Source organism: Poromitra crassiceps (genome assembly GCF_964638095.1).
Source record: "Poromitra crassiceps genome assembly, chromosome: 5".
NCBI lineage: Eukaryota > Metazoa > Chordata > Actinopteri > Beryciformes > Melamphaidae > Poromitra > Poromitra crassiceps.
This window is the reverse complement of record NC_139642.1, coordinates 36,058,680-36,068,130: the sequence shown is the minus strand read 5'-3', so window position 1 is coordinate 36,068,130 and position 9,451 is coordinate 36,058,680.

Here is a 9,451-nt window from a genome sequence, read left to right as displayed (position 1 = left end):
AAGATTAGAAATACAATCAGCTCAGCCATTGTTGCCATGAGCTGTGGACCTCTAATATGGCCACCATGGGGCAGCGTCCACCAGCTGAAAGCCCTCTATACTGTAGCAGTGGTTCTCAAATGGGGGTCCGTGAAAAGTTTTCAGAAAAATAAAAACTTTTTGTGTGTGCATAAACTTCATATATTTTCTATCTTGTAAGGGGTCCTTGGCTGAAAAACATTTGAGAACCTCTGCTCTATAGAATCACAATCCTTTCATTGGCCAAGTATAGAATTTAGCTTTAGTGCTTGTCTTTTCACTCACAAATGGACATTCATGTATTTGAGTGTGGTCGAGGTACGACGAAGGTCACAAATTTTTTTTTTTTTTTTTTTTTTTTTTTTTAGGTATGTACGTATCGTCATGTCCGACTCTCCATTGTCCAAAGGCTCAATATGAAGCAATATGCTGACTGGTGAATATAGAAATAGTAACCCATAAAAGGACAGGGAAACATATTCAATCCATTTGGGGATTTCCAGGGTCGTTAACCAGACCCTGATGAAGACCTAGCAGGTCGATATGCGTTGGTCTGTCTATTTGCCTTATGCTTGATTAAAATACATATTTCTACCTGAAGACGGAGTGCCTTAGTTTTATTCCATGGTAGTCTGCATCAAAACCTGGGGACTGACATCAAGCAAGACCTCCTGGATTCTGTTTTGTCTAATACTATATTACCTGCCCCACTAATGAGCACCTGTCGGATGAGCCATCAGATCCATGCAGCGCTTCCCTCTTCTGTTGTATACTATCATCAGTGATGCTGTCACAATGTATATGACATCATCAGTGACATCATGTTGCCCGAGTGTAACCAAAGACATCATCAGTGGGACAAAAATTTAAACAAACAAACAAACAAACAGAGCCCACTTACTCCCTTTATGATGATGATGATGATGTATATATGAAAAAATCTATATGTAATATACATTATAAGCCACACAGGACTGTCAACAAGAAAGAAATTTGTTTTTTTTATTATTATTATTACAAGGACACAGGCCTTCTTTCAAATAGCCTATTGTAAAGCAATCTGTCATGTATGGTATACCTAATCTGGGATCTCTCTCACATAAACAGACATACCCCAAATAAATCAGGATAGCTTCTAAACCATAAGGTCTATATGCAAATGCATGGCCTTGTTTGAAAGGAAAGGTAAGAATCTATGAAATACTGTATGACTCAAGTGCAAGTAAACCTACATCTATTACCATTCCAGAGTAAATGGAGATGCAATAAGGAAAAATAATATTTTGATCCTCGCCTAGTGAATAATCAAGTTTTAAAAGGCAATATCACCATTATAACCAAGATGCCACAAATAATAATGCTGCTGAATGTATTGGCATACTACTTGACTACAACTGGTAATAGATGTAGGTTTACTTACACTTGATTCATATTTCATAGCTTCTTACCTTTCAAACAAGACCATGCATATACTGTAGGCCTTATGGTTGAGGAGCTTATCCTGATTTATTTGGGGTATGTCTGGTCTGTCTAGGCAAGCTTAGAGCAGCACCCCATAGCACCCTTGGATAATGGGAATGATGATGATTCACTACCAGGATGGGAATTTCTTCATTTTAGGGCCAAGGCCACAAGCCAGGGCACAAAGGCAATTGCTCTATTGACATCGTGAAGAGGGACTTTTCTGAAATGTGTGTTAAAATGAGCCAATTACACGTACTTTGCATAGGGCAGGCTACATTCAAACTGAGACCACTGATGCTTTTAATTGAATTGAACCAACTGACAGTAGCAGGCTGGAAGCAGGGCACTGCCCAGGTGGCCTTAGGGATCTCAGGGCACCATGGCCAGAGGCAGGGGCAACCCTGTTCAGTACTATGTGTTTGTTTCATGTTTCAATTCAATTATAACTTATCTAAGTCAGTATGGCCCTCTGGGGAAAAAAATGGCACACCGCTGCACTAAGGGCATAGAGAATTCAGGACTACCAGATTAATTATTGATGTGGTGCATCCTATTTGGCCTGTTGCCTTGACAAAGGTGGTTCTTGACATGAAAACATACAGCATGTCAGAAGTTAGAGTCTAATTAGCTTGTATTGTATCAGTTTATTTTTCTTTCATTTCATTTTATTTTATTGTTTGTTTATTTACACGTTTTTAAAAACAGACAAAATGAAAACAACCAAATAATGTGCAGGTAGAGACAGGAAACCCTAGATGGGCTTATGCTTTGAAAGGGATGTTTATAACTACTCTATATCTAGCCTGAGAGAGGAGATTATATGTGCTCAGGTAAAATTGGATGTGACTCTGACAGAGATGAAAGTCCAAACAGGAACTGTGGCGCCTCTTGTTTCAGCAGTGTGAGAAGCAGTTCAGGAGGCACAGTCAGTGCTCACTCAGGCATAGGAATATTGTGGGGCAGGTGCAGCAAGGGTGGGGAGGCCTAGGACTAGGCTTAGGGCAACCTTTATGGCGTAAGTCAACTAACCTACAGTATGTCTAGCCTATGGAGTAGGAAAACTAGCCTGTGTCTAGCCTATATTCTAGCTAATGTCTAGCCTATGGAGTAAGGCTATGTCAGGGCATAGAAAAATGGTTGTGGAGGAAATTAACCAGTAGGAATAAGCAGCAATGTGTGCTGAAGATGTCTCTCACGCAAAACAGGGTCAGTGGTACGGTATGGACTTTTAACAAAGCGGCTCAATCCATAGATTGCAAAAAAAGAAGAAGCAAAATCATTTTAGAGGCAATGGTTTTGAGACTTGACTGATCACCTTGATGTGGCAGTGCAATCTATCAACAGTCAGCTTAATATCCTGTCATTGTGCCCACAAGATATCTGTTTCAGTGTGTGCCAAAGAGGAATGTCACTAGGAATGCCATGTGGTTGCTTCTGTGCTCAAGGACAAAAGGAAGGAAACAATGTGATATAAACACCTCCTAATCCACCATTAGATGTCAAGACATGAGTCTGGAAACCTTTTGGCTGACTGTTATTGGTCATTTATAAATAGGGTGTGATAAGACAAGACATTAAGTACCGGTATTTTAGAAGTGTTACTTATAAGATAGGCACTAGTAATGTACTCGGTATTAATGCAAACTATTAGGCTATATTATAGGGATGAAACAATTACCGGTTTAATGATAAAGCATGATAAAATTCCTGTCGTTACGTTTACATTTTTAATTATCATTAGAACCACGTTACCGTGATTACCGTGTTACCGTGATTACAGCGCTTTGAAAAACATGGTAAATACTGACCATCAACCAAAGCAACAGTCTCCAGACGCAGGTGTGCAGCCTTGGTGAAATAATTTCAGTGTATCACTACTTTTTGAACAATTTCAGCACATTTTAACAATACCGCCATACTACTGATAAGTAGTAACTACTGATATAGTGCAAGTGACCTGTTTTGTAAGGCAGGAGTCTACACTTTTCAGGCCCTCCTTAGAAACCTAATGTATAAATTTATCTGCAGACTAAATGTGTCCCAGAATGCCATCATAGTACTGCTAACCAACCCTGTGTTTAGTGCTGTGAGATACAACTCACGAATGTGGTCCTATTGGTATAGGTGCATTCTATTATAGATCTTAATTCTTTCTTGTGTGTTTTATTTTTCTAAAGTGTTGTTCATGTATGTGTTTTTCTATGGACCTTGTGTCTGATAATAAAGTTGATTGATTGATTGATTGAATACTGATCATTTTGGTCACTAATCGTGATATGAAATGTTCATACCGTTTCATCTCTAATTAGAACACAGCCCATCATGATGGCTACTAGTTGGCACAGCTGCTTTCCACACTAAAGACAGGGGACCCTATTTAGCAGTGAGAGTAAATCAACCATGACAAAGGTTTATATTTTAAGTATAGAGGAACTTACGCACATTCAGCTATATTGGTGCTGAGCTAAACTGTATATAACAGAAAACCAATGAGAAAAAGACAATGAGCTGTCTTTTTCTCAAAGGTATATATTTTACTTATGTCCACTGACCATGGCTTCAGTTGAAAAGGGGAGAGGAATATATTGTTGGCTCAACTGGACCGATGGAGCTGGGTATACTGTATGTGCGAGTGTGTATGTTTCAGTGTGCCTGAACACACACACACACACACACACACACACACACACACACACACACACACACACACACACACACACACACACACACACACACACACACACACATACACACACACGCACACACACACACACACACACACACACACACACACACACACACACACACACACACACACACACACACACACACACACACACACCACACAGTAATCATCACAATAGTGATGCAGACAGCTGCAGCTGTTGTTCACCAAGACAAGGTTACCACTCTATACATTTGGCCCCAAGTGTATTAGCTACTTGATCATGCCACACTCCATATTGTTGGTTTGGCATTGTTCCATTGAGGACAAAGATAACCCTGTGAAATAGTTTTTGGATTCCTTCTAATGATGATGAAGGACACTTGAAAGCTTGTCCTCTACACTCTACTGCTTGAAGCAACTGCTGCCTGCCTGCTTGTTAGTTTCATTGTCTAGAAATTATCAATTTAGTCCACACATGAAATAACACATCAGTCATTTGTACCATCTTGCAGCAGTGACTTTGTTGTTATGTAATGTGTTATATGTTAAATGCTGGACTGTGGCATCACCACTCTCAAAATTAGTTTTTCATATCAAATAAATATACGCTTAAACTATGTAATTTGTTGGAAAGAACGCTAGTGTCGGGTATTAAATTCCTGACACGGCCTAACTGTAACCGGGCAGCTCCCCTCCTGAGCTCCTGCCCCCTCTTCTCAAAACAAAACATGAAAACCCTAATATGGTTTATCTGTATGAAATGCAATGTTCTTCAAATGAGAAGTCAGTCCAGTATCGTTTCTCCAAAGTGAGGTTTATTCTCAAAAAGTAGCATGATACAGATGATAGATTCTGTGAGAGCAGAAGGATGCTCTCACAGAAGGCGACGCATGTGTGTAAAAGCCCCAACAGTGTCTTAGTGAAGCCCTGTTTTATACACTCTGGGTAAGTCAAAGCACATTTTCCTGGCAAGAACGTCACTTAGCTCTATGCCAAAGTCATCGTGACCTGGCTCTACTGCTTCAGGATAAAACCATTCAATAGAATATTGCTCAATGTTCAGAGACTGATGATCCTCCAAACATAATTTTCGGCCTTCAGTGTTATTTCCCAATCTTATGGAACATCAGTTTGATGAATGACCATATTTTCCCAAAAACATATTGACGACAAACTGGTTGAGCAATCTGGTTATACAACATGCTCAATAGGCCTTATACAACATCTCAACCTTGTTTTCCACAAACCGGTGGACCACCAAACAGGGTGCGAACCAACTCTACACCCACATTCCTCCCTTTGGGAGTTTTCCCAAACCAAATAAACTCCCACCTCCAACTTCCCTTATCTGTTCTCCTTACACATCACCTTCCGGTACTCTCCTCCAGGCCTCTGGCACCTTCTAAGAGAAAACATAATTTGACCACCCTTGGGAGACATAATCTACTAACTACATAACTTGTCATGCTACCAGTAAGCATTTAAATATTAAAAGATTGTATAAAATGATTACATAAAAATGTCTGCATACATAAAAATGATCACATAAAATGATTGTAGGAAAAATGATTATATAAGAAAATTGTAAAGCACTAGCCTATACTAAGTTTAACATGGTTTCATGGTAATGCCATTTCTGGTTTTAGAGTCAATTTTACAAATTTCCCTCCAACACAAAAAAAATACATTTTACCATAGGAAACTGTTTTCTTCACTCACTCATCCTAATGTACTCCATGTTCAGCCCCTGGCTTACTATAGGGATGGTATCCAGTTTATCAGCTCCCTTTTGTTAAAAGGACTTCCTACTACAAAGCAGACATGCCATGTCGCTTATACGGGCATGGTTTTTTACAAGCATATAAGGCACTTGGTGAATTAGACATTCAATTACTGTCACACAAACATCAAATATTGTCACATGGTCAAAATATTGTCACATAAACATCAAACTATTGTCACATAAACCTCTACACATTTTCTCCATTTGAATATCAAGAAAACAAACAAAAAAAATATATCCTTTCCCCCCTGTCAAAACATCCTCCCTTTGCATATATAAGAGGTCCCTCTAAATGCCCTCCTTTTACCAAACATCATCCCTTCATAACACAGAATCATAGTCTTTTGGACTCAGTCATTGGTCAGCAATAGTAGCCAGCATAATAAACAGCATAATAAACAAAACAACCATGATTAATAACAGACTAACAAACACTTGATAACGATGTCATAAGATGTCATTGTCATTATTTCTTTGAACAGCGCTTTTCAACCAAGAATTTGAACAGGCCTGGAAACGTTTTTCCTTTTCCTTTTATCGTTCAAATCTTTGTTTCCTTTTCAAATCTTTGAAAAGATCTAAATTTTTGAAAATATCTTTTGAGTCTTTTTGATAAGCCAAATCTTTAAAGGCCAAATCCTCATATCCCCCCTTTTTGATGACCTTACATCAAAACCACACATTTCGCCTTTAAAGAATACTAATTCAGATTTCCCATTTAATGTTTGGCCAAGAGCAATCATTAACCATTTGTCTTTTTCACCCTAGGGTTGGAAAGCACACTTCAATAAACACCTAGAGTAGCCGGCATCCCTTCAGGCCTTCATCGCTCAAAAAGACATGTAACACTCTTCGTCACTACAAAAACCGTCAATCAGTCTGGTCTTAGACCTCTTAGACCCTCTCGCTCGTTCCAGCTTGCCTGTCTTTTCCATAGCCTTTCTGGGACTGCATAGGTCGGAAGACGAAAGCCTACGCATCACCACTACCGGTCTCATTCCGAGCTGGCTCTTCTCATCGACCGTTGTTTGTTGTTTTCGTTCTTCCTTTAGCGCTAGCACAGAGGTGTTTGATGTCTCACCCTCTGCTTCCTGCCTTTCTTGACCTTGGTCACCACCCAAGTTCCATTCACACTCGGGGCAGATAGTGGGCACCCCACAGACGAGGCATGCCCCTGTCCACCCTCTGCCGACCCTCAAATCATCATAGAGCTCCCACAGCGTCTCATACACCTTCATGGGATACTCTGTTACGCCACTCCTCCTCCTTGGCGGTGACTTCATTGGAGTACTGGTATAATGTCCTGTAGATCAAACACACACATTTAATATAGTCTCTTAGCTGTTCATCAAACTAGTCTAAAGATGGACATTTGACTGGGCCACGCAAATGTGAGTTTGGAAACGGCCGGCCAAAAGGTTAGTCATTCTGTTAGTGTATTCACATTTCGAGCAAAGCAAGAGGCAAGGCGGCAATCCCATTCAGTTTTAGTCACATTACCGCTATTGTGGTCCGAACACCTTTCCTGCTGTTAAACAGCGCACAAGTAGCATTCTTCTGAATCATGTGGTCCATGCTGGTGACAAGATATGGTGAAAACCAATGCTCTTGGATTCGCCTCAAAGATGTTACTTGTTCAAATGCGAAAGCCCGGGGGCTTCCCGAAAGAGAGTTGACAAAAGGGAAATGGGTGCAATCAGTAAACCACTGATAGAACGACCGGTAGAAACTTCTCTGATGGCCCCTGTTAGAGAATGAAATTCCACAGCCAAATGATAAACAGTGAACCACTTGAAGGAAACCAGTTGAAATGAAATGATGGAGCCAGGAGTCAGAAGAAGTCGTCTGATATGATGTATTGAACATAGATCTTGGCCGAGAGATGCACTCCTGTATATTCACGGATGGATACACAGGCTTACATACACTGAACAGAAAGTCAAAGATACTTATAGGACACACATCAGATGACATGTCTTGACGCACACTTGAAGGCTACTCTGTAGACTCTCTATCAGCCCCCCTCTGGAGCCAAACGGAGCGTTCCTCTGGCGATGCAGTGGCTTGAGTCTTCTATAAGGCCTCCAAGTCCTTTGTGGGGTCTGAGTCTACATCTGATCTTACAATGGCAGCGGCATTGTGAATTTCCAAAGCTGCATCCCTTGTCGCAAAGTCAGCTGCTGAATTTCCAAGCGATATGAACATTTGTATCCCCGGCGGCTATTATACATGCTTCGATGAGGGCGTGAAGCTCGGCTAGTTGGCTGCTGCAGGGTTGATTGACATGGACCTGTCTCACCACCTTGAACTCAGTTTGGTCGTGGTTTAGTTTGACAGGCGTTCTATCACCATGGAAGTGAAGAGACTGTATAACAACGAGCCAACTGTATATCCCCCGATTCCCCCCGCATCCACATTACATCCGATCCAACAATAGCTGTGTCTTGTTTTTAAATGACACCCACTCTCCCATATTTACTTCTGGCATTAAAGTTGAACACATTATGGATTACTATCTAAGTTATGTTAAGACATTTGCTTATCAATATTAGTTTTTCTTTTGAGAAAGAATAGATAGAATAATCTGTTTTCAAATATTACCTTGACTTGCAGGAGGATAAGCAATGACATACAGTAGTAGCCAAGAACTTCATTTATCTGTGTGTGTGTGTGTGTGTGTGTGTGTGTGTGTGTGTGTGTGTGTGTGTGTGTGTGTGTGTGTGTGTGTGTGTGTGTGTGTGTGTGTGTGTGTGTGTGTGTGTGTGTGTGTGTGTGTTGTGAATAAGATCAACATCTGGAATGTCCTAAGACACCCTATGATATGGACAAGTATCTGACGATGTATCAACCTAATGAAAATTTAGAACCACTGACAGATATTGTATTATATGATATTGATATGATATGATATTGAGTATACATAACCCTTTTCATCTAAGAATGTGAAAGACAGGTTTGAATGTGTCACAAGGTTCAAGATGGCTGTTAAGACTATGGAAAGTGTCTGCCAAGTAATAATTGGCATTGACAATTGGAGAAGCTATTATCTCCTTCAAGACCTTTGCATTGCTCCACAGTGGCCCTTTCAGCTCTCCGAACTCCACACCTCATGTCTTGTCTAACCCTGAGTGTCTCTAATTACCATCCTAGGGCTGAACATAATACCTGTCAGTGACTCAGGGGGCATTCTCAGCTGTCTTGAACTCTTGTTGGAGGGGTCATTTCAGACTTGCTTGAAGTATTGAACAGCTGGACTCACAGTATCTTATCTTTTAATCATATACTGTACTCTGCCTGCCATGTATCAGCATCCTGTGAGCAGTATCCCTGTGCAGAGTCAGACCTCTTCATTACACTTCAGCAAAGCAGGGGTAAGTGCAAATGAAAACAGCAGTGATGCAGAGGTTCATCTGCCCTTTTATTTTAGTTTAAACTTAAATTGTTGTCATTCTAACCTAAAATACAACTGCATGTTATCAATACATTTTACTTTTTCTTTATATACTGTACATAGTTTT